This window comes from Saccopteryx bilineata, chromosome 3, assembly GCF_036850765.1.
Source record: "Saccopteryx bilineata isolate mSacBil1 chromosome 3, mSacBil1_pri_phased_curated, whole genome shotgun sequence".
In the NCBI taxonomy this organism is placed as follows: Eukaryota; Metazoa; Chordata; class Mammalia; order Chiroptera; family Emballonuridae; genus Saccopteryx; species Saccopteryx bilineata.
The window spans coordinates 151795630-151821700 of record NC_089492.1 but is presented as its reverse complement, the minus strand read 5'-3'; the positions used below and the strand labels follow the sequence as shown (position 1 = coordinate 151821700).

The window sequence follows — 26071 nt, the reverse complement described above, 5'->3', positions numbered from 1 at the left end:
TTTGTGAGCTGATGTTCCAGGGACAACCTGCTTCAGTAAAATGAGGTGGGAGAGTACTGTCACTCTCCCTCTCCCAGAGGCCTTCTTCTGATCACGGGCCCAGCATGTGGGCATGGGGCTCTAGGAACACACTTTGGGGTGCTACCCTGCCCTGATCTCCTGTCATGAGCTTGGTGAGATCACAGAAAGTACCACCACTGGTGTGGTGGTGAACAGACTCTGGAACCAGACCACCTGGACCTAGAGCTCAATAGCTTCTCCCCTTCCTAAATTTCGGGCAAAAACATTTCTGTGGGGTGGGAATAATAACAGTAACCCCTCTTAGTGTTACTGTTAGGACTCAGCGGTCTAGTGTGTGTCTGACATGCGTAGATGGAAGAAAGTAGGAAATAAGCTAGCTCAGAAGTTTCTGGCTCTTTGGGGCCTATTTAAAAATTGGATTTATTTATTTATTTATTTATTCACCCGGCACGCCCACCAGGGGCGGGCGACACTCTGCCCACCAGGGGGCGATGCTCTGCCCCTCCGGGGCATCGTTCTACTGCAACCAGAGCCACTCTAGTGCCTGAGGCAGAGGCCAAGAAGCCATCCCCAGCGCCCGGGGCCATCTTTGCTCCAATGGAGCCTTGGCTGCGGGAGGGGAAGAGAGAGACAGAGAGGAAGGAGGGGGTGGGGGTGGAGAAGCAAATGGGTGCTTCTCCTATGTGCCCTGGCCGGGAATCGAACCTGGGTCCCCCGCACGCCAGGCTGACGCTCTACTGCTGAGCCAACTGGCCAGGGCCAAAAATTGGATTTCTATAATCATGTGATGCATGTAACAATTATCAGGGCTTCTAAGACTTATAAAAAGGATTTATTGGATGCATTTTGGGTTTGCATGTATATGCTTTTCTAGAAAAAAATCTTTATCCAAAAACTCTATTAAATATATACCTTGACAGCATAGGCAAGGGAGGCTGAGAGTGTGGACAAGGGCCTTAGAACTATAGGAGCCTGGGTTCAAATCTCAGGGCATCTACGTGCTGCTGTGTGCTCCTGTGATGTAGCTTTTTAAAACTCTACTGTTTTATTGATAAAACAAGGATAACACCACCTACCTTGGCACTGAGAGAACTGAGATACACACACAGGGGTTTGCAAAGGTAGGGTTAAAGTTGTTCATATGGAAAAAGACGTGTGGGTTATGATTATTACAATAGCTTTATTAACTCAAAAGAACGCCACTGTGGCACAGTGCACCGCCTTCTGCCCACCCTGTATAAAGTGACTCAGGAGTTCACTGCCTCCAGGGTCTGGAGAAAGGCAAGTCTTGGCAAGGCTGAGAAACCACTGGTGAATATGTGTTCAATTACTGTATTTCCCCATGTATAAGACACGCCATTTTTTAAAAATTTGGCAGCTAATAACTGGGTGCATCTTATACAGTGGTTGTAGTTTGTGTTTTTTTTATTTGCATTTCCTGCTTTTTTCATGCTTGTTTTTGAGCTCATTGTTGTAGATTTTTTTACTTGCATTTCCCGCTTTTTCGCGCTTGTTGTCTTTGCACTCATTGTTTCGCACTTGTTACTGGTATATTACAGTAGGTTACGTTTTGCCAAATTCTGCCCAGAAATGGTTCAGAAAAGATATTCGTACAGTGCTGGATTCAAGTTAAAAGTCATCCAGTTTGCAAAAGTGAATGGAAATCGTGCTGCTGAATGTAAGTTTGGTCTTCCTCCAACTGAGAAATCCATTCAAGACTGGCTACGGGAAGAAGATATCCTACTGAAAAAGCCACAGCAGAAGAAGGCCATGAGAGGCAAGTCAGCAAAATGGCCTGATTTAGAGGGAGAATTGAAAATATGGATTGAAGAACAAAGGGCAATTGGAATTCCTGTGTCCACAAAGATGGTTCAGCATGAGGCAAGAAGAATTGCTGATGGAAAAGAAGTGACTGATTTCAAAGGACACAATTGGTGCTTTAGGTTCATGAAACAGAATGGACTAAGCATGCATACACACACCAGACTTGTCCAAAAGATGCCTGACAGCTATGAGCAGAAGGTCCTTGAATTTCATTGTTTTGTCATTCAATGTCGGAAGACACATCAGTTTGAGTTGGGACAGATTGCAAATATGGATGAAGTCTTCCTTCAATTTGATGTCACAAGTAACTGAACTGTTGATAAGAAGGGGGTGAAAACTGTAACTGTGAAGACAATTGGACGTGAAAAGAGCCATTATACAGTTGTCTAGCTTGTTGTGCCTACAGAAACAAGCTGCCTCCTATACTGATTTTCAAACACAAAACAATGCCAAAAGATGACATTGCTCAAGAAGTGACTGACAACATTCATGACAAGGATTGAATGGATCAGGATGGGATGAAGATCTGGTTTGAGAAAGTTTGGAGGAGACCAGGTGGGCTCTTATGCAAAGAGCATTCTATTGGTGCTTGATCAGTTCAGGGCACATAACAAAAAACACAAAGATTGCTACAGAGCAAAAAACAAAACTTGCCATCATACCTGGAGGCTTGACATCCCAGCTCCAACCACTTGATGATAGCATTAACAAACCCTTCATTTTAGAGAGGAGAGAGAGCGAGAGTGAGAGCGAGAGAGAGAGAGAGAGAGAGAGAGAGAAGAAGGGCAAGAGGAGCAAGAAGCATCAACTCCCATATGTGCCTTGACCAGGCAAGCCCAGGGTTTTGAACCAGCAACCTTAGATTTACAGGTCGATGATTTATCCACTGCACTACTATAGATCAGTTCAAGAGCACACTTTCATAATCTCTATTGTTCCCCTATTTTCCATCTTCACTGAAATAATTTAAGGCACACAGGACATAAAAAATGGGTAGGTGCAGGAGGAAAAAGATGGCAGCAGAGTAGGCGCACGCACAGACACGCAGCTCTCACCACCAAACTGGAATACAAATCAATTTAGAAAAAATCAGCATGAAAAACCATCTCTGAACTGCAAGAACAGCTCTCAAAAACCAAGGAGCAAAGAAGCCACAACAATCCTGGTAGGGAGCACCTGAATCTCCTCTGCTTACAGGAATGGAGGGGGGGGGGTGAGGCTGAGAGCCCAGAGGAGATCTCACACAAGGAAAAGAGGAGAAACTACTGCTCACAGCCACTTGCCTGGCGACCAGGGAGCGAGGTGTGTTGAAAAGATCAGCTTATCTCCCAAGTGGAAAGGACAGGAAGAGGGACAGACTGTGAGGGGCTAAGGAATGCAAGAAATGAACTAAAAAAGCTGACTCTTCCATGCTGAAAGTGCCATAGATGGGGGAGGGACTGAACCTTTCACAAAACAAAGCTGAAGTGCTTCCGGATCAGAGATCTCTGGACATCTCTCTAGCTCCAATCAGCATAACAAGACACAGCTGAAAACAAGAAGTGGGGAGGAGGGGCAGTAACTCAGGTCTCCATGGAGATCTGAGATACACCTCCCCCTACTGAAGCTGAGAAAACACGCTGCCCCCAGTGAGATTAGCTGGCTAAAGAGGACTTCAGCGTCTCAGGTTACACCCATGTCATTCCTGGATACAGTTTCAAGGAAGGCCCCTCCTGAGATCAGTAAACAAGACTATCACCTGTTAAGAAAACAAACATATCAAGACTTCAAAGCTGCCCAAATCTGAAAGTGGATTACAGATAACAGCTGATACCAACCCAAGAAGACCTAGAAATAACACAACTGAAAACTGGAAGCAGACAACACCAAGCCTAGACTCAACAAACTCTACAAATAAAACACCCAAACATAATGAGAAGACAAAAGAGTGCAATCCAAATGAAACCACAAGAGACACCTTCAGGAAATGAACTGAGTGATATGGAAATAATCAAACTTCCAGATGCGGAGTTCAAAATAATTATTGTAAGGATGCTTAGGAATCTTAGAACAACAATGGATGGTCATTATTAACACCTAAATAAAGAAATAGCAAGTATAAAAAAGAATCAGTCAGAGATGACAAATACAATATCAGAAATAAAGACCACAATGGAAGGAATTAAAAACAGGATAGATAGAGCTGAGGATCGAATCAGCGAGTTAGAGGACAACTGGAATGAAGGCATGAAAGCGGAGAAGAAAAGAGAAAAGAGACACAAAAAGTCAGAGGAAACTCTTAGAGAGCTCTGTGACAACATGAAGAGAAATAACATCCTCATTATAGGGGTTCCTGAGAAAGAACAAAAAGAACAAGAGATAGAGACTTTGTTCAATTATATCATAGCTGAAAACTTCCCTAAATTAATGCAAGAGAAACTCTCACAAGTCCAAGAAGCACAGAGGACTCCATTAAAGAGAAACCCAAAGAAACCTACACCAAGACACATCATAATTAAAATACCAAAGCTAAGCGATAAAGAGAAAATATTAAAAGCTGCAAGAGAAAAAAAAGTTATCACCTACAAAGGAGCCCCCATAAGGATGACATGACTTCTCAACAGAAACACTTGAGGCCAGAAGGGAATGGCAAGAAATATTCAAAGTAATGCAGAACAAGAACCTACAACCAAGACTACTTTATCAAGCAAGGCTATTGTTTAAAATCAAAGGAGAAATAAAAAGCTTCCCAGACAAAAAACAACTCAAGGAATTCATTACAACCAAACCAATGCTGCAGGAAATGTTAAGGGGCCTGTTTTAAACAGATCAAAGTGGGAAAAGAATATAGCAAAAAAGGAATACACCTTTAAAGAATAAAATGGCAATAAACAACTACATATCAATAATAACCTTAAATGTAAATGGATTAAATGATCCAATCAAAAGACATAGGGTAGCTGCGTGGATAAGAAAACAGGACCCAGGCCTGACCTGTGGTGGTGCAGTGGATAAAGCATCGACCTGGAAATGCTGAGGTCGCCGGTTCGAAACCCTGGGCTTGCCTGGTCAAGGTACATATGGGAGTTGATGCTTCCAGCTCCTCCCCCCTTCTCTCTCTCTGTCCTCTGTCTCTCTCCTCTCTAAAAATGAATAAATAAAATAAAATTAAAAATAAAAATAATAAATTAAAAAAAAAAAAAAAAAAAGAAAACAGGACCCATACATATGTTGTTTACAAGAGACACACCTTAGAACAAAAGACACACATAGATTGAAAATAAAAGGATGGAAAAAAATATTTCATGCAAATGGAAATAAAAAAAAAGTGGGGGTAGCAATACTTATATCAGACAAATTGGACTTTAAAACAAAGGATATAGTAAGAGATAAAGAAGGCCACTACATAATGATAAAGGGAGTAATCCAACAAGAAGATATAACTATTATAAATATCTATGCACCTAATATAGGAGCACCCAAATATATAAAGCAGACTTTGATGAATTTAAAGGGCGAGATCAACAGCAATACTATAATAGTAGGGGATTTCAATACCCCACTAACATCACTAGATAGTTCCTCAAGAAAGAAAATTAACAAAGAAACAGCAGACTTATTGGAAACACTAGATCAACTCGATTTAATAGATATATTCAGAACCTTTCAACCTAAAGCAGCAGAATATACATTCTTTTCAAGTGCTCATGGTACATTCTCTAGGATAGACCACATGTTAGGGCACAAAAGTGCTCTCAACAAATTTAAGAAGACTGAAATCATATGAAGCACTTTCTCTGATGACAACGGCATGAAACTAGAAATGAATCACAACAGAAAGCTAAAAAATTCTCAAACACATGGAAACTAAATAGCAGGTTGTTAAATAATGAATGGATTAAGAATGAGATCAAAGAAGAAATAAAAAAATTCCTAGAAACGAATGACAATGAGCATACAACAACTCAAAATTTATGGGACACAGTGAAAGCAGTGCTGAGAGGGAAGTTCATAGCACTACAGGCACACTTTCAGAAGCTAGAAAAAGCTCAAATAAACAACTTAACCCTGCATCTAAAAGAATTAGAAAAAGAACAGCAAGTAAAGCCCAAATGTAGTAGAAGAAAGGAAATAATAAAGATCAGAGCAGAAATAAATGACATAGAGGCTAAAAAAAAATACAGAGGATCAATGAAACCAGGAGCTGGTTCTTTGAAAAGGTAAACAAGATTGATGAACCTTTAACTAGACTCACCAAGAAAAAGAGAGAGAGGACTCAAATAAATAAAATTAGAAATGAGAGAGGAGAAATAACCACTGACACAACAGAAATACAAAATATTGTAAGAAAATACTATGAAGAACTGTATGCCAAAAAAACTAGACAACCTAGATGAATTAGACAAATTCCTTGAAACATACAATCTTCCAAAAATCAATCTGGAAGAATCAGAAAACCTAAACAGACCGATTACAACAAATGAGATCGAAATAGTTATAAAAAAATCCCAACAAAGAAAATTCGGGGCCCGATGGCTTCACAACGGAATTCTACCAAATATTCAAAGAAGAAGTAACTCCTATCCGTCTCAAACTATTTCAAAAAATTCAAGAGGAAGGAAGACTTCCAAGCTCCTTTTATGAGGCGAGCATAATTCTGATTCCAAAACCAGGCAAAGACAACACAAAGAAAGAAAATTATAGGCCAATATCTCTGATGAATTTAGATGCTAAAATCCTCAACAAAATATTAGCAAACCGGATCCAGCAATATATGAAAAAATCATACACCATGATCAAGTTGGATTTATTCTTGGGAGGCAAGGCTGGTACAATATTTGTAAATCAATCAATGTGATTCATCACATAAATAAAAAGAAGGAGAAAAACCATATGATAATTTCAATAGATGCAGAAAAAGCATTTGATAAAGTCCAGCAACCATTCATGATCAAAACTCTCAGCAAAGTGGGAGGGAATACAGGGAACATACGTCAAAATAATAAAAGCCATCTATGAGAAACCCACAGCCAACATCATACTCAATGGGCAAAAATTAAAAGCAATACCCTTAAGATTACGAAGAAGGCAGGAGTGCCCCCTTTCACCACTCTTATTTAACATGGTCCGGGAAGTCCTAGCCACAGCAATCAGACAAGAAGAAGAAATAAAAGGCATTCAAGTTGGAAAAGCAGAAGTAAAACTATCATTATTTGCAGATAATATGATATTGTATATAGAAAACCCTAAAGTCTCAGTCAAAAAGCTACTGGACCTGATAAATGAATTCAGCAAAGTGGCAGGATATAAAATTAATACTCAGAAATCAGAGGCATTTTTATATACCAACAATGAACAGTCAGAAAGAGAAATTAAGGAAACAATTCCCATCACTATTACAACCAAAAAAATAAAGTACCTAGGAATAAACTTAACCAACGGACTAAAGATTTGTACTTGGAAAATTACAAAGCATTGATAAAAGAAATCAAGGAAGATACAAACAAGTGGAAGCATATACCGTGCTCATGGTTAGGAAGAATAAACATTATTAAAATGTGTATATTACCCAAAGCAATTTATAAATTCAATGCAATACCAATTAAAATACCAATGACATACTTCAAAGATATAGACCACATATTCCAAAAATTTATATGGAACCAAAAAAGAACAGGAATAGCCTCAGCAATCTTAAAAAAGAAGAATAAAGTGGGAGGTATCACACTTCCTGATATCAAGTTATACTACAAGGCCATTGTACTCAAAACAGCCTGGTACTGGCATAAGAACAGGCATATAGATCAATGGAACAGAACAGAGAACCCAGAAATAAACCCACAGCTCTATGGACAACTGATATTTGACAAAGGAGGTAAGGAAACACAATGGAGTAAAGATAGCCTCTTTAACAAATGGTGTTGGGAAAATTGGACAGCTACCTACAAAACAATGAAACTAGATCACCAGCTTACACCACTCACAAAAATAAACTCAAAATGGATAAACGACTTAAATGTAGGCCGTGAAACCATAAGCATCTTAGAAGAAAACATAGGCAGCAAGCTCTTGGACATCTCTCGGAGCAATATATTTGCTGATGTATCTCCATGGGCATGTGAAATAAAAGACAGGATAAACAAATGGGACTATATCAAACTAAAATGCTTTTGCACAGCTAAAGACAACAAGAACAGAATAAAAAGACAAAGTACACAATGGGAGAACATATTTGACAATACGTCTGATAAGGGGTTAATAACCAAAATTTATAAAGAACTTGTAAATCTCAACACCAGGAAGACAAACAATCCAATCAAAAAATGGGCAAAAGAGATGAATAGACACTTCTCCAAAGAGGACATACAGATGGCCAATAGGCATATGAAAAAATGCTCAACATCACTAATCATTAGAGAAATGCAAATTAAAACCACAATGAGATATCACCTCACACCAGTCAGAATGGCGCTCATCAACAAAACAACACAGAATAAGTGCTGGCGAGGATGTGGAGAAAAGGGAACCCTCCTGCACTGCTGGTGGGAATGCAGACTGGTGCAGCCACTGTGGAAAACAGTATGAAGATTCCTCAAAAAACTGAAAATCGAACTGCCTTTTGACACAGCTATCCCACTTTTAGGAATATACCCCAAGGACACCATAGAACGGCTCCAAAGGAGAAATGCACCCGCATGTTTCTGGCAGCATTGTTCACAATAGCGAAGATCTGGAAACAGCCCAAGTGTCCATCAGAGGATGAGTGGATTAAAAAGCTTTGGTACATATATACTATGGAATACTACTCAGCCATAAGAAATGATGACATCGGATCATTTACAATAACATGGATGGACCTTGCTAACATTATACGGAGTGAAATAAGTAAATCAGAAAAAAAACTAAGAACTATATGAATCCATACATAAATGGGACATAAAAATGAGACTCAGAGACATGAACAAGAATGTGATGGCAACAGGGGTGGGGGATGGGGGGAGGGGGAGGGGGTGAAGAAAGAGAGAGGGGTTGGGGGAGGGGAGGGGCACAAAGAAAACCAGATAGAAGGTGACAGAAGACAATTTAACTTTGGGGGAGGGGTATACAGCACAATCAAATGTCAAAATAATCTAGAGATATTTTCTCTCAACATATGTACCCTGATTTATCAATGTCGCTGCATTAAATTTAATAAATAAATTTAAAATAATGGGTGAGTGCGAACTGAGGACAACTGAGAGTATATCCATCCTAGCTCCACTGACCTTGGAGGAGATGGGGAGGCCTTAGAAAGCCCCTACATGTGTAGGATGAAGGTGCTTCCTGTGAGGTGCTTAAGGCCACTGGACATTGTCCCAGTAAAACCTGAGCTCTACGTCAATCAGGGATCTCCAATTCGACTTCCCAATGCAGTGGGACACTCTTGTTTTACAGTAGGGCTGGCAGCTCCTTGAGACTACTCTTTGGGTGGCTATGAAGATTCTACTTATTGGTATCAAGATCAATTGCCACCAGAGGAAAGATATGACTGACACACAAGTTAGTTGCAAGAATCACACAGGCAGTTTATTATTCACAGATCTTATGGCATGCCTCCATACAACTTAATGGGGCCCTGTTGGTGTGCTCCTCTTGGCTGTTCTTGGTCAGAGAAGCATGGAGACAGTCCATGTTCAGTGTTGGAGCCTGGATGACTAACTGCAGCTGGGGACCCCCTTGGCTTTAGTACACTTTTCTTGCATACACCTTCTAACAGGTGTTAATCTATGGGAGTATCACATCAGGCCACTTTTGGGGAGTTCCTCACACGGAGTTCTTTTTTTATGTTAATCTACAGAGTTGTCACATCAAGCTACTTCTAGGGAGTTTCTCCCAGGGAGTTCTTTTTTATCTATATAATTTCACACACATACTAACAGCCCTGCACAAAAGGCATTGTCTGCCTATCATATCTGTACACACTAGATTAGTTACCACCCAGAGGGCGTAGCCTTATTCACTTGCCTTAATGGCTTTTAACTATCATATCCTAACTTATTTCTATATATCTTCTATGTTTTTTTATATTTCTAGATATTTAATTACTATAACATTATATTACTGTAACAGATATCAGGGCCTCTCTGCAGCTGTTCCAGACTCTTAACTCAGGGATGTTACAATGTTACTGCCCAGTTTCCCTCTCTGCTTTAGAATGGTGAAATTGCCTGAGGGGTGGCATGCACCAGCTTTCTAGATCTCTATTTCACAAATTCTTGTACCAAGAATTGGTTCATTTGCAAAGCAATTTGTCACTAATGACACTTCAGAAGTCCAGGCAGCAGCTGATTGTTTTGGAGAATGAAAGCAGAGGTTACTAAAGCCTGGTCCCAGACCAGGGGACCAGAACCTTTTTGGCTGAGAGAGCCATGAACACCACATATTTTAAAATGTAATTCCATGAGAGCCACAGAGCGACTTGTGTGTGTTTCATTATCCAATAAAAATTTGGTTTTGTCCAGAGGACAGCTGTGATTGGCTACAGACACCCACAACCATGAACATGAGTGGTAGGAAATGAATGGATTGTAATACATGAGAATGTTTTACATTTTTAACATTATTATTTTTTTAATTAAAGATTTGTCTGCCAGCCAGATGCAGCCATCAAAAGAGCCACATCTGGCTCATGAGCCATAGGTTCCCGACCCCTGTCCCAGACCCAGCTTAGCATTGCTGCTTCTTCTCCTGAGGAGCTGAGGGCTACAATCCTGACCTTAGATTCACAATCACAATAAGCTGCAGAAAAACCACCCCAGAATGCAGTCAGCCTTGGCCATCTTCACCCAAAATTTGTTTGCTGACACAAAAAACCAAAATTGCTGCCTTCATTCTTAAAATATAGAAACAGAAGTACTACCACACATAGGCACTACGTGTGACCAAAACAACTAGTTTATGTCACCCTATTGGCCAAAGGGCTGTAAGCTTTCCATTGGCCTGCTCAACCTCAACCATACAAGTTATGTCTAGCTTACTTGTAGTGGGGACACCCTGGAAATGCTACATTGGGGATGGGGCGGGAGTAAACCAAGTTTGATTATTCTTCATATGATACATCTCACTAGGAAAGTGGAGCAAGATAAGAAAGGGTATAAACACAGCCAAAAAAATTTTTTTTTCTGTATTTTTCTGAAGCCGGAAACGGGGAGAGACAGTCAGACAGACTCCCGCATGCGCCCGACCAGGATCCACCCGGCACACCCACCAGGGGGCGATGGTCTTCCCCTCTGGGGCGTCGCTCTGTTGCGGCCAGAGCCACTCTAGCACCTGGGGCAGAGGCCAGAGGAGCCATCCCCAGCACCCGGGCCATCTTTGCTCCAGTGGAGCTTCGGCTGTGGGAGGGGAAGAGAGAGACAGAGAGGAAGGAGAGGGGGATGGGTGGAGAAGCAGATGGGCACTTCTCCTCTGTGCCCTGGCCAGAAATCGAACCCGGGACTTCTGCATGCCAGGCCGACCCTCTACCACTGAGCCAAACGGCCAGGGCCAAATTTTTAAATACTATTGAATGCGAAAGAAAGATCAAGAAGTTTTTGTTCTGTATAATAGCCATATTAATATACTGCTCACAAAAATTAGAGGATATTTCAAAATAAATATGAAACAATAAAAAAAGATTTGAGAGACCTGAAGATGGCAGCGGAGTAGGCAGACACACAGATGCCCAGCTCTCACCACCAAACTGGAATCCAAATTAATTTAGGAAAAATCAGCATGAAAAACCAACTCTAGACTACAAGAACAGCTCTCAAAAACCAAGGAGCAAAGAAGAAGCCACAACAAACCTGGTAGGGAGCGCCTGAATCTCCCCTGCTTACAGGAATGGGGGGGGGTGAGGCTGAGAGCCCAGAGGGGATCTAACTCGAGGGAAAAGAGGAGAAACCACTGCTCAAAGCCACTTGCCTGGCGACCAGGGAGCGAGGTGTGTTGAAAAGATCAGCTTATCTCCCAAGTGGAAAGAAAAGAGAGAGGGACAGACTGTGAGGGGCTAAGGAATGCAGTAAGCAACCTAAAAAAAGCTGACTCATTCATGCTGGAGGTGGCCATAGCTGGGGGAGGGACTGATCCTTCCCCACAAAACAGTACTGAATTGCTTCTGGATCACAGATCTCCAGACATCTCTCCAGCTCCAATCAGGGTAACAAGACACAGCTGAAAACAAGAAGTGGGGAGGAGGGGCAGTAACTCAGGTCTCCATGGAGATCTGAGATACACCTCCCCCTACTGAAGCTGAGAAAAAACCCTGCCCCCAGAGAGATTAGTAGGTGGAAGAGGCTCTCAGAGTCTCAGGTTACACCCATCGCATTCCTGGATACAGTTTCAAGGAAGGCCCCTCCTGAGATCAGTAAACAAGACTATCACCTGTTAAGAAAACAAACATATCAAGACTTCAAAGCTGCCTAAATCTAAAAGTGGATTACAAATAATAGCTGATACCAACCCAAGAAGACCTAGAAATAACACAACTAAAAACTGGAGGCAGACAACGCTAAGCCTAGACTCAACCAGCTTTATAAGCAAAACACCCAAACATAGACATAATGAGAAGACAAAAAAGTGCAATTCAAATGAAACCAAAAGAGACACCTTCAGGAAATGAACTGAGTGATATGGAAATAATCAAACTTCCAGATGCGGAGTTCAAAATAATTATTGTAAGGATGCTTAGGAATCTTAGAACAACAATGGATGGTCATTATGAACACTTAAATAAAGAAATAGCAAGTACAAAAAAGAATCAGTCGGAGATGATAAATACAATATCAGAAATAAAGACCACAATGGAAGGAATTAAAAACAGGATAGATAGAGCTGAGGATCGAATCAGCGAGTTAGAGGACAACTGGAATGAAGGCATGAAAGCAGAGAAGAAAAAAGAAAAGAGACTCAAAAAGTTTGAGGAAACTCTTAGAGAGCTCTGTGACAACATGAAGAGAAATAACATCCACATCATAGAAGTTCCTGAAGAAGAAGAAGAAAAAGAACAAGGGATAGAGACTTTGTTCAATCATATCATAGCTGAAAACTTCCCTAAATTAATGCAGTAGAAACTCTCACAAGTTCAAGAAGCACAGAAGACTCCATTAAAGAGAAACCCAAAGAAACCTACACCAAGACACATAATTAAAATACCAAAGCTAAGCGATAAAGAGAAAATATTAAAAGCTGCAAGAGAAAAAAAAGTTATCACCTACAAAGGAACCCCCACAAGGATGACATCCGACTTCTCAACAGAAACACTTGAGGCCAGAAGGGAATGGCAAGAAATATTCAAAGTAATGCAGAACAAGAACCTACAACCAAGACTACTTTATCCAGCAAGGCTATTGTTTAAAATCGAAGGAGAAATAAAAAGCTTCCCAGACAAAAAACAACTCAAGGAATTCATTGCAACCAAACCAATGCTGCAGGAAATGTTAAGGGGCCTGTTGTAAACAGTTCAAAATGGGAAAAGAATATAGCAAAAAAGGAATACAGCTTTAAAGAATAAAATGGAGCCTGACCTGTGGTGGCGCAGTGGATAAAGCGTTGACCTGGAAATGCTGAGGTCACCGGTTCGAAACCCTGGGCTTGCCTGGTCAAGGCACATATGGGAGTTGATGCTTCCAGCTCCTCCCCCTTTCTCTCTCTCTCTGTCTCTCCTTTCTCTCTCTCTCTGTCTCTCCCTCTCCTCTCTAAAATGAATAAATAAAAAAAAAAAAGAAAACCAAAATCCAAAAAAAATAAAAAATAAAAAATAAAATGGCAATAAACAACTACATATCAATAATAACCTTAAATGTAAATGGATTAAATGATCCATTCAAAAGACATAGGGTAGCTGCATGGATAAGAAAACAGGACCTGTACATATGCTGTCTACAAAAGACACACCTTAGAAAAAAAGATACACATAGGTTGAAAGTAAAAGGATGGAAAAAACATTTCATGCAAATGGAAATAAAAAAAAGCTGGGGTAGCAATACTTATATCAGACAAATTGGACTTGAAAACAAAGGATATAGTAAGAGATAAAGAAGGCCACTACATAATGATAAAGGAAGTAATCGAACAGGAAGATATAACTATTGTAAATATCTATGCACCTAATATAAGAGCACCTAAATATGTAAAGCAGACTTTGATGGATTTAAAGGGTGAGAGCAACAGCAATACTATAATAGCAGGAGATTTCAATACCCCACTAACATCACTAGATAGATTCTCAAGAAAGAAAGTTAACAAAGAAACAGCAGACTTATTGGAAACACTAGATCAACTCGATTTAATAGATATATTCAGAACCTTTCACCCTAAAGCAGCAGAATATACATTCTTTTCAAGTGCTCATGGTACATTCTCTAAGATAGACCACATGTTAGGGCACAAAAGCGGTCTCAACAAAATTAAGAAGGTTGAAATCATATCAAGCACTTTCTCTGATGACAACGGCATGAAACTAGAAATGAATCACAACAGAAAGCTAAAAAATTCTCAAACACATGGAAACTAAATAGCAGGTTGTTAAATAATGAATGGATTAAGAATGAGATCAAAGAAGAAATAAAAAAATTCCTAGAAACGAATGACAATGAGCATACAACAACTCAAAATTTATGGAACAAGCATCCGGCACGATTAGAACCACCGGTGGAAGGATTAGAACTGGTCGCCATCCGCCTCATTTTTCCGCGAGGGAGTTGATGCCCAGTGAGGCCGAGGGATGGAGAGTGACCAGCGCAGGTTAATGGGAACAGGACATAATTGATTCAGAAGACATCCCAGTTTGTTCATAGATAAAATGGGGATAAAAATAAGAAAGATCTCGAAGATGGCAGCAGAGTAGGCGGACGCACAGACGCCCAGCTCTCAACACCTAACTGGAATACAAATCAATTTAGAAAAAATCAGCATGAAAAACCAACACTGAACTGCAAGAACAGCTCTCAAAAACCAAGGAGCAAAGAGGAAGCCACAATAATCCTGGTAAGGAGTGCCTGAATCTCCTCTGCTTACAGGAACGGAGGGGGGAGGTGAGGCTGAGAGCCCAGAGAGGATTTCACAGAGGAAAAAGAGCAGAAACTACTGCTCACAGCCACTTACCTGGCGACCAGGGAGCAAGGTGGGTTTAAAAGACCAGCTTATCTCCCAAGTGGAAAGGACAAGGAGAGGGACAGACTGTGAGGGGCCAAGGTATGCAAGAAACGAAATAAAAAAGCTGACTCATTTGTGCTGGAGGCAGCCATAGCTGGGGAAGGGACTGAACCTTTCATAAAACAGAGCTGAAGTGCTTCCGGATCAGAGATCTCTGGACATCTATCCAGCTCCAATCAGTGCAACAAGACACAGCTGAAAACAAGAAGTGGGGAGGAGGGGCAGTAACTCAGGTCTCCATGGAGATCTGAGATACACCTCCCCCTACTAAAGCTGGGAAAAAACCCTGCCCCCAGTGAGATTAGTTGGTGGAAGAGACCTTCAGCGTCTCAGGTTACACCCACAGCATTCCTGGTTACAGTTTCAAGGAAGCCCCCTGCTGAGTTCAGTTAACAAGACTATCACCTGTTAAGAAAACAAACAAATCAAGACTTCAAAGCTGCCCAAATCCGAAAGTGGATTACAAATAATAGCCGATACCAACCCAAGAAGACCTAGAAATAACACAACTGAAAACTGGAGGCAGACAACACAAAGCCTAGACACAACCAACACAACAAATAAAACACCATTATAAGAAGACAAAGGAGTGCAACCCAAATGAAACCACAAGAGACACCTTTGAGAGATGAGCTGAGTGATATGGAAATAATCAAACTTCCAGATGCGGAGTTCAAAATAATGATTGTAAGGATGCTTAGGGATCTTAGAACAACAATGGAGGGGCAGTTTGAAAACCTAAATAAAGAAATAGCAAGTATAAAAAAGGATATTGAAATATTAAAAAAGAATCAGTCAGAGATGACAAATACAATATCAGAAATGAAGACCACAATGGAAGGAATTAAAAACAGGATGGATACAGCTGAGGATCGAATCAGCGAGTTGGAGGACAACTGGAATGAAGGCATGAAAGCAGAGAAGAAAAGAGAAAAGAGACTCAAAAAGTCAGAGAAAAGACTTAGCTCTGTGACAACATGAAGAGAAATAACATCCGCATCATAGTGGTTCCAGAAGAAGAAGAAAAAGAACAAGGGATAGAGACTTTGTTCAATCATATCATAACTGAAAACTTCCCTAAATTAATGCAAGAGAAACTCTCACAAGTCCAAGAAGCACAGAGAACTCCATTAAAGAGAAACCCAAAGAAACCTACACCAAGACACATCATAATTAAAATACCAAAGCTAAGCGATAAAGAGAAAATATTAAAAGCTGCAAGAGAAAAAAAAGTTATCACCTACAAAGGAGCCCCCATAAGGATGACATCCGACTTCTCAACAGAAACACTTGAGGCCAGAAGGGAATGGCAAGAAATAGTCAAAGTAATGCAGAACAAGAACCTACAACCAAGACTACTTTATCCAGCAAGGCTATTGTTTAAAATCGAAGGAGAAATAAAAAGCTTCCCAGACAAAAAACAACTCAAGGAATTCATTACAACCAAACCAACTCTGCAAGAAATGTTAAGGGGCCTGTTGTAAACAGATTAAAGTTGGAAAAGAATATAGCAAAAAAAGGAATACACCTTTAAAGAAGAAAATGGCAATAAACAACTACATATCAATAATAACCTTAAATGTAAATGGATTAAATAATCCAATCAAAAGACATAGGGTAGCTGCGTGGATAAGAAAACAGGACCCATACATATGTTGTCTACAAGAGACACACCTTAGAACAAAAGACACACATAGATTGAAGGTAAAAGGATGGAAAGAAACATTTCATGTAAACGGAAATGAAAAAAAAAGTGGGGGTAGCAATACTTATATCAGACAAATTGGACTTTAAAACAAAGGATATAGTAAGAGATAAAGAAGGCCACTACATAATGATAAACAAAGTAATCCAACAGGAAGATATAGCTATTATAAATATCTATGTACCTAATATAGGAGCACCCAAATATATAAAACAGACTTTGATGGATTTAAAGGGCGAGATCAACAGCAATACTATAATAGTAGGGGATTTCAATACCCCACTAACATCACTAGATAGATCCTCAAGAAAGAAAATTAACAAAGAAACAGCAGACTTATTGGAAACACTAGATCAACTCGATTTAATAGATATCTTCAGAACCTTTCACCCTAAAGCAGCAGAATATACATTCTTTTCAAGTGCTCATGGTACATTCTCTAGGATAGACCACATGTTAGGGCACAAAAGTACTCTCAACAAATTTAAGAAGACTGAAATCATATCAAGCACTTTCTCCGATCACAACGGCATGAAACTAGAAATGAATCACAGCAGAAAAGCTCAAAAATTCTCAAACACATGGAAACTAAATAGCAGGGTGTTAAATAATGAATGGATTAAGAATGAGATCAAAGAAGAAATAAAAAAATTCCTAGAAACGAATGACAATGAGCATACAACAACTCAAAATTTATGGGACACAGCAAAAGCAGTGCTGAGAGGGAAGTTCATATCACTACAGGCACACTTTCAGAAGCTAGAAAAAGCTCAAATAAACAACTTAACCCTGCATCTAAAAGAATTAGAAAAAGAACAGCAAGTAAAGCCCAAATGTAGTAGAAGGAAGGAAATAATAAAGATCAGAGCAGAAATAAATGACATAGAGGCTAAAGAAACAATACAGAGGATCAATGAAACTAGGAGCTGGTTCTTTGAAAAGGTAAACAAGATTGATGAACCTTTAAGTAGACTCACCAAGAAAAAGAGAGAGAGGACTCAAATAAATAAAATTAGAAATGAGAGAGGAGAAATAACAACTGACACAACAGAAATACAAAATATTGTAAGAAAATACTATGAAGAACTGTATGCCAAAAAACTAGACAACCTAGATGAAATGGACAAATTCCTTGAAACATACAATCTTCCAAAAATCAATCTGGAAGAATCAGAAAACCTAAACAGACCGATTACACCAAATGAGATCGAAACAGTGATCAAAAAACTCCCAACAAAGAAAAGTCCAGGGCCCGATGGCTTCACAACGGAATTCTACCAAATATTCAAAGAAGAACTAACTCCTATCCTTCTCAAACTATTTCAAATAATTCAAGAGGAAGGAAGACTTCCAAGCTCCTTTTATGAGGCGAGCATAATTCTGATTCCAAAACCAGGCAAAGACAACACAAAGAAAGAAAATTATAGGCCAATATCTCTGATGAATATAGATGCTAAAATCCTCAACAAAATATTAGCAAACCGGATCCAACAATATATGGAAAAAATCATACCCCATGATCAAATGAAATTTATTCTGGGAAGGAAAGGCTGGTACAACATTCATAATATCAATCAATGTGATTCATCACATAAACAAAAAGAAGGAGAAAAACCATATGATAATTTCAATAGATGCAGAAAAAGCATTTGATAAAATCCAGCACCCATTCATGATCAAACTCTCAGCAAAGTGGGAATACAGGGAAGATACGTCAACATGATAAAAGCCATCTATGAGAAACCCACAGCCAACATCATACTCAATGGGCAAAAATTAAAAGCAATACCCTTAAGATCAGGAACAAGGCAGGGGTGCCCCCTTTCACCACTCTTATTTAACATAGTCCTGGAAGTCCTAGCCACAGCAATCAGACAAGAAGAAGAAATAAAAGGCATTCAAGTTGGAAAAGAAGAAGGAAAACTATCATTATTTGCAGATGATATGATATTGTATATAGAAAACCCTAAAGTCTCAGTCAAAAAACTACTGGAGAGCCCTGGCCGGTTGGCTCAGCGGTAGAGAGTCGGCCTGGCGTGCGGGGGACCCGGGTTCGATTCCCGACCAGGGAACATAGGAGAAGCTCCCATTTGCTTCTCCACTCCCTCTCTTCCTCTCTGTCTCTCTCTTCCCCTCCCACAGCCAAGGCTCCATTGGAGCAAAGATGGCCCGGGCGCTGGGGATGGCTCCTTGGCCTCTGCCCCAGGTGCTAGAGTGGCTCTGATCGCGGCAGAGAGACGCCCCAGAGGGGCAGAGCATCGCCCCCTGGTGGGCAGAGCGTCGCCCCTGGTGGCGTGCCGGGTGGATCCAGGTTGGGCACATGCGGGAGTCTGTCTGACTGTCTCTCCCCATTTCCAGCTTCAGAAAAATACAAAAAAAACAAACAAACTACTGGACCTGATAAATGAATTCAGCAAAGTGGCAGGATATAAAATCAATACTCAGAAATTAGAGGCATTTTTATATGTCAACAATGAACAGTCAGAAAGAGAAATTAAGGAGACAATTCCCGTCACTATTAAAACCAAAAAAATAAAGTACCTAGGAGTAAACTTAACCAAGGAGACTAAAGACTTGTACTCAGAAAATTACAAAGCATTGATAAAAGAAATCAAGGAAGATACAAACAAGTGGAAGCATATACCATGCTCATGGTTAGGAAGAATGAACATCATTAAAATATCTATATTACCCAAAGCAATTTATAAATTCAATGCAATACCAATTAAAATACCAATGACATACTTCAAAAATATAGATCACATATTCCAAAAATTTATATGGAACCAAAAGAGAACACGAATAGCCTCAGCAATCTTAAAAAAGAAGAATAAAGTGGGAAGTATCACACTTCCTGATATCAAGTTATACTACAAGGCCACTGTACTCAAAACAGCCTGGTACTGGCATAAGAACAGGCATATAGATCAATGGAACAGAACAGAGAACCCAGAAATAAACCCACAGTTCTATGGACAACTGATATTTGACAAAGGAGGTAAGAGCATACAGTGGAGTAAAGACAGCCTCTTTAACAAATGGTGTTGGGAAAATTGGACAGGTACCTGCAAAAAAATGAAACTAGATCACCAGCTTACACCACTCACAAAAATAAACTCAAAATGGATAAAAGACTTAAATGTAGGCCGTGAAACCATAAGCATCTTAGAAGAAAACATAGGCAGTAAGCTCTCTGACATCTCTCGCAGCAATATATATGCTGATTTATCTCCACGGGCATGTGAAATAAAAGACAGAATAAACAAATAGGAGTATATCAAACTAAAAAGCTTCTGCACAGCTAAAGACAATGAGAACAGAATAGAAAGACAAACTACACAATGGGAGAACATATTTGACAATACATCTGATAAGGGGTTAATAACCAAAATTTATAAAGAACTTGTAAAACTCAACACCAGGAAGACGAACAATCCAATCAAAAAATGGGAAAAAGAAATGAATAGACACTTCTCCAAAGAGGACATACAGATGGTCAATAGGCATATGAAAAAATGCTCAACATCACTAATCATTAGAGAAATGCAAATTAAAACCACAATGAGATATCACCTCACACCAGTCAGAATGGAGCTCATCAATAAAACAACACAGAATAAGTGCTGGCGAGGATGTGGAGAAAAGGGAACCCTCCTGCACTGCTGGTGGGAATGCAGACTGGTGCAGCCACTGTGGAAAACAGTATGGAGATTCCTCAAGAAATTAAAAATCGAACTGCCTTTTGACACAGCTATCCCACTTTTAGGAATATACCCCAAGAACACCATAGAACGGCTCCAAAAGGAGAAATGCATCCCCATGTTTGTGGCAGCATTTTTCACAATAGTGAAGGTCTGGAAACAGCCCAAGTGTCCGTCAGAGGACGAGTGGATTAAAAAGGTTTGGTATATATATACTATGGAATACTACTCAGCCATAAGAAATGATGACATCGGCTCATTTACAATAACATGGATGGACCTTGCTAACATTATACGGAGTGAAATAAGTAAATCAGAAAAAACTGAGAACTATATGAATCCATACATAAATGGGACATAAAAATGAGACTCAGAGACATGAACAAGAATGTGATGGCAACAGGGGTGGGGGATCGGGGGAGGGGGGATGGGGTGAGGAAGGAGAGAGGGGTTGTGGGAAGGGAGGGGCACAAAGAAAACCAGATAGATAGAGGGTGACAGAAGACAATTTGACTTTGGGGGAGGGGTATACAGCAAATGTCAAAATAATCTGGAGATGATTTCTCTCAACATATGTACCCTGATTTATCAATGTCACTGCATTAAATTTAATAACAAAACAAAACAAAAAAAAGATTTTTTTTTAATTAAACAAGAACATCAGAAAAGCAGACTACAGTCAAAGAAAGTTGTTCGATTATGCAAATGAGATGCAAAACCAACTTTTATTTCATTGGTGAAAATGCAGTAGATAAAAGGCTGAAAGTACTGGAGTATCTGCATGGTCCCTGATCCCCTTATTTTTATGAGCTGTGTATTAATATTATTAAATAATAATATTAAATAATTTACTTAATATAAACATAAAATTACTAACACTAAATAATGAATATAAATTCAATCAATATTGAATATTAGTCATATTAAATTTAATATTATTAATAATCACAATATAGTATAATATTTTTCTAAGAGTACTAAAAGGCTTTCCAAGATTTACTCATTGGAAGGAAGAAATGGGCAAATTACTTACTGTGTATTCTGTGTTTTCTATTAAAGAAGAAGGGCTCTCTTTCTTCAGTCTGGGAAGGGGGAGCCCCATGTGTCCTGGTAACCCCTGAGAAGGACTGTATGACAATAAAACTCCATTTATGTTGCTCTTTTAGGATCAGCAGATTCAGGGAATGAAAGGGGGAAGTAATTTTAACATGAAAGTCTCTTGTGTATAATTCACATAACCTTCACACCGCTCTGGGAGATAGATTTTGTAAATAAGACATCTGAAGCCACAGTTGTCACATGATTTGCCAAGGAGACATCAGCGCCAAGAGTGAAACTGGGGATTGTCTGCCCTCAGTACCTCGGACTGCGGCCCTGCACCAGGTGTTCACACACTGGGCAATTATAGAAGTCAGACATTTGAATGAGGTAAGCAAATTAAATTATAATATAAATACTATTGTTATATTATGCTTTGAAAAACTAAATTTGAAAAATTTTTTTGGCTAAACTTTATGGACGAAAAGGGGATCACACGCTGAATCTGACAAGCTCAGGGAAAGCCTGCATGGTGGCCTTGCAGACTCGGAGACCTACAGTAACCACCCAGGATGGTCTGAAATTAAAACTATCTAACTAAAAGCAGTTTATGGTAGGCATTTTTCTCTGCTGCATTTTGCATCTACAATAAGTACCTGATAACATGCCCTTGAAATGTAAGAGTCACTTTCTTTTCCTGCCCCCTCAGGGCAGGCATCCCACCAGAGCAGGAGCCTACAAACCCCCTCATTGTTATTGTTACCATGTTAATTATTAAATGTTAACTATTTTATTTCTGCCAATGTAAAAGAAGTTTCAGTATATATATTTTTACTTTTTACCCAATCCCAAAGATTTTCCTGTTTGCTTTCTCCCGCCTCTCTAATCTATCACCAATTTCATGTAACCTCCTTATGTTCTACCTTTTGATTCTAATATATAAAATAAGTAGTGAAACTGACATTTTCCAGAGCACTTTGTCAATTTGTTGAGACTTTGTTTCTGGGCAGTTGTCAATAGTTTGGCTCAAAAAATTCATAAAGGTTTGGAAATTTCTTACATTAACAACTTGAATTAGATCAAATTCAAATTAAATTCCAATAGTTAAATATACATATTGTGACTTTTGTTAGGAAGAGGAGACAAAAAGAAAGCAATAAGGAAGGAAAAGTCAGGTCCCCTACCTCCTGTCCTTGAGGAGGAAGAAACAAGTGATAGATACGTGAATTCCAAACTGCCCTTTCGCTGTTCCTCTTGGCTGCCTGACCCCATCCTTAATTACTGGACAATTGCCCATGGGACAAAGGAATTCCAGGAAGCTGGTCAATCACCCCAATGAAGAGTATTCCAGAAAGCCAACATACCAGCACACCCTTGCTCAAGGCTATCCCCAACCCTATAAAGTTTTACCTCAGTCTGTTTTCGGTGCTCTTCTTCCCAGGAGAAGTGCCTGGCAGGGTTCCTTTCTTCCTTTCAATAAAGCCTGTTATTCTGGTCTTTTGGACTCCCATGGATTCCAACAAGAAGAAGAATGCAAGAGAAGGGAGCCTGCATGGGCAACTGAGTCAACCAGTTATAGATGAACTACTTCCTATAGTTCTCTGAGAGGGTGACTGGGGCCACTTGCTACAGAAAGCAAAGACAATAAAACTTATCTGAAAATCCCTTCCCCTTTTCTTTTCTCAAAAGCTTTTAAGAAACAATGTTTACATACCTTAATTTAAAAATTCCAACACTTATTCTCTGAACCCACTTAAACTCACCCTCCCATCCTGAAGTCATGAGAATGATGTATACCTATAGACAAAGGAATCACAAGCCCCTTGCATGAAAATCTGTATTCTGTAAAGGTATAAAAGGTGCAAGAAATCTAACTTTGGGAAGCACATGTTTGGTTGCCTTTTTGGGGGTCATGCTGCTCTGACGGCTAAATAAATCCTACTTCCTTCATCAAGTTGTCTGGGCGTTTTTGTCCTCCTTTGATTCCTGCAATAGCAAGGCTGCCCAGCCCTACCCTGTGATGGGAGCTTGCTCTCTCTCTCTCTCTCTCTCTCTCTCTCTCACACACACACACACACACACTCACACACATGTGTGCGCGTGCACGTGTGCGCGTTGGCTGTGGGGAGGCGTGGGTGTCCTGAGGGCCGCACAGGGTGGTGATGGCGAGCTGAAAGCTTCACTGCAGAGGGCCATGGCCTCCCTGAAAGAGGCCAACTGGGGGACAGGAAGAGGAGCAGCAGAGCTTGCAGGCAAAGACAGGCCTGCCTGGAGCAGAGGGCGAGGCAGAGGAAAGGGCCATGCCAGAGGGGCTAACAACAGGGCACAGGCTCAGGCTGGGGAAGGGTGAGCTTTGGCCCATTTGATCCTGCCTGCGAGAGAAAGGAAGGGCAAGACTCCGCAATCTTGAGGGTCCGGAGGGGCCTGTGACAATGTGGGGAAAGGCCGGCCTCTACCAGACGGAACCCCACGTGGCAGGGGTCAGGCTTTGTCCTTCTTTGGAACACATTGGGCACACTGCACAGTCTAGCAGACCAGTGTGTGCCAGCCTGGGACATAGTATTAATTTTTGCATAACTTTATTTCATTTTCCTCTCCCACATGGTGGTCATTGAAAACCCAATAGCACAACTTCTAGAACGAAGAATAGGCTGGCCTGGAGAAGCCAGGCTCGCTCTGTTAAATGAAGTGCTGTGCACGAAGAATTATCAAGTGCTGGGTGTGGAGGTGACTAGAGAGCTAAAGCAGAGTGAGCCTAGGTCACCAGCTGTATGGAAAGGCCCCTATCTCAGCACTAACACAAGGAACCTAAAAGGGTACAATTTTCACAGTCGTCAACTTGATTGTCCTCTTGATCTTGATATAAAAACTGTTTACATAACAGCACACCCTTATATTATCTCTATTATCTCACTATTGGGGAGTTTTATCAGTCACTTTACAGAATGTGAGGTGCCAGAATGACCAAATTCACTCTGGTAAAGGGGAAGGCTTAAAGATCTCATGAAAACACTCTCAGGTTTCATTTCTTTAACCTGCCAGCACGAGTTTCGTTTCAGGGCTTGCGGCAGGTGACCAACCTCAAAGGAATGTCTGATGGAGTCACCGACGGTTGAAACTGCTGATGACTGGAAATGAACCAACATCCATAATTGGTGAAAAGCACCCCTGTGCCCAGTGATAGTGACAGCCAATCAGCAAATGCCCCGCTAGCCTTCCTACTTCCCTAAATGTAGCCCTTAAAACATGGTCTGAGTGTGTAGCTGGGGCTGCTCTCCCTTATGAGACAGCCTGGCAGGTTTCCTTTCATTAAAGCCTGTTACACTGGTCTTTTGGACTCTGATTGATTCTATCATTTGGTGCTGAAACCCGGGACAGGGTACTAACTGCCTGGACAATCCCTCTTTGCCGTCCAAACTTACAAACAGGGAAGCAGTGGACAGCAGCAGCTCATCCCGGGCTTACTCCTTGATTCTGTTTGAATGTGTAATTATAGGTTGATTGGCTGGTGATCTGGCCCTGTCCCAAACCCCTGCCGGACTAGAAGTAGGAGATTTTTTGAAGCTTTCCCAATCTCCAGTAGGCTCCTCTCCTTGTCTCACCCTCACTACTCTCTGAGGTTCACAGTTTGGGAGGCTTCTACTCCAAGCAGCCTGCTTCTATGGACTTTCTCGAAAGTCTAGGCACCTAGCCAGGTTGCTTTCTTCTTCTCTGGAACTGAGGTCTCTGGTGACGATTGGTTTCCTCACGTCCCACACACTCTACTCTACTCAGAATAATTGAGTTTGAGGACGCTCTTCTCTTTCTTTAATCTCAGGCCTCAGAGACTACTCCTTTGGGACGTTCCTCCTTCCTCCCCAACTCCCCTCTACTTTCTTTACCTATCATGGTGACCTACCGCGTGGCCCCAATATAAACTACTTTCAATTATAGTACACTCAAAGATCTCAATAATTTTTGCCACCAGACAGGGAAGGCCTCAGAAATTCCCTATGTACAGGCTTTCTTCTTTCTCCAAACTCTACTCTCCCTCTGTTCCTCTTGCTTGGCCTACCAAATAGTTTTAGCAAAAACCCCTTCTCCCCCATCCTCTAACCACGTGGCGCCACCACCAGCACCTCAACCTCCTCCTTGTCCTCCTCCTGTAGATTCTGACCCTCCTTCTTTCCATCCAGCTATTCACGCTGTCCGTCCATCTGCTTCCTCTCTTCCTCCCCTCTATGCTGACAACTCCCTGCCATCTCGAGAAACTTAAAAAGGCAGAGTTGTCTATTGAGCTGTGTAACTAATCTGTTTTGACTCTGTCAGAAAATATCTCTAGTATAATTTTAATTGAAACAAGTAAAGTGCGCTCATTTAAATTTCTTAATTTATATTTGTATGTGAAGTCTTCGTTTAATATGTAACTATGTTTCTAAGGCCTAAAACCAATAATTACCCGCCTCTTAAATCAAGGCTTACTCATCCCCATGGACTCTCCTTGCAATACCCCCATCCTTCCTGTTTGAAAACCTTCAGGGGCTTATCACCTCATACAAGATTTACACCTAATCAATGAGGCAGTAGTTTCCCTCCATCCAGTAGTCCCTATTCTCTACATATTACTGTCACACCTTCCCTCAAACATCAT

At 40.6% G+C, this 26071-nt stretch overlaps 1 protein-coding gene across 1 annotated transcript in view; it reads right to left on the bottom strand.

Annotated features, from left to right (window-relative positions):
• Positions 1 to 26071, bottom strand: part of VWA3B (von Willebrand factor A domain containing 3B) — a 271732-nt gene that overhangs the window by 45882 nt on the left and 199779 nt on the right.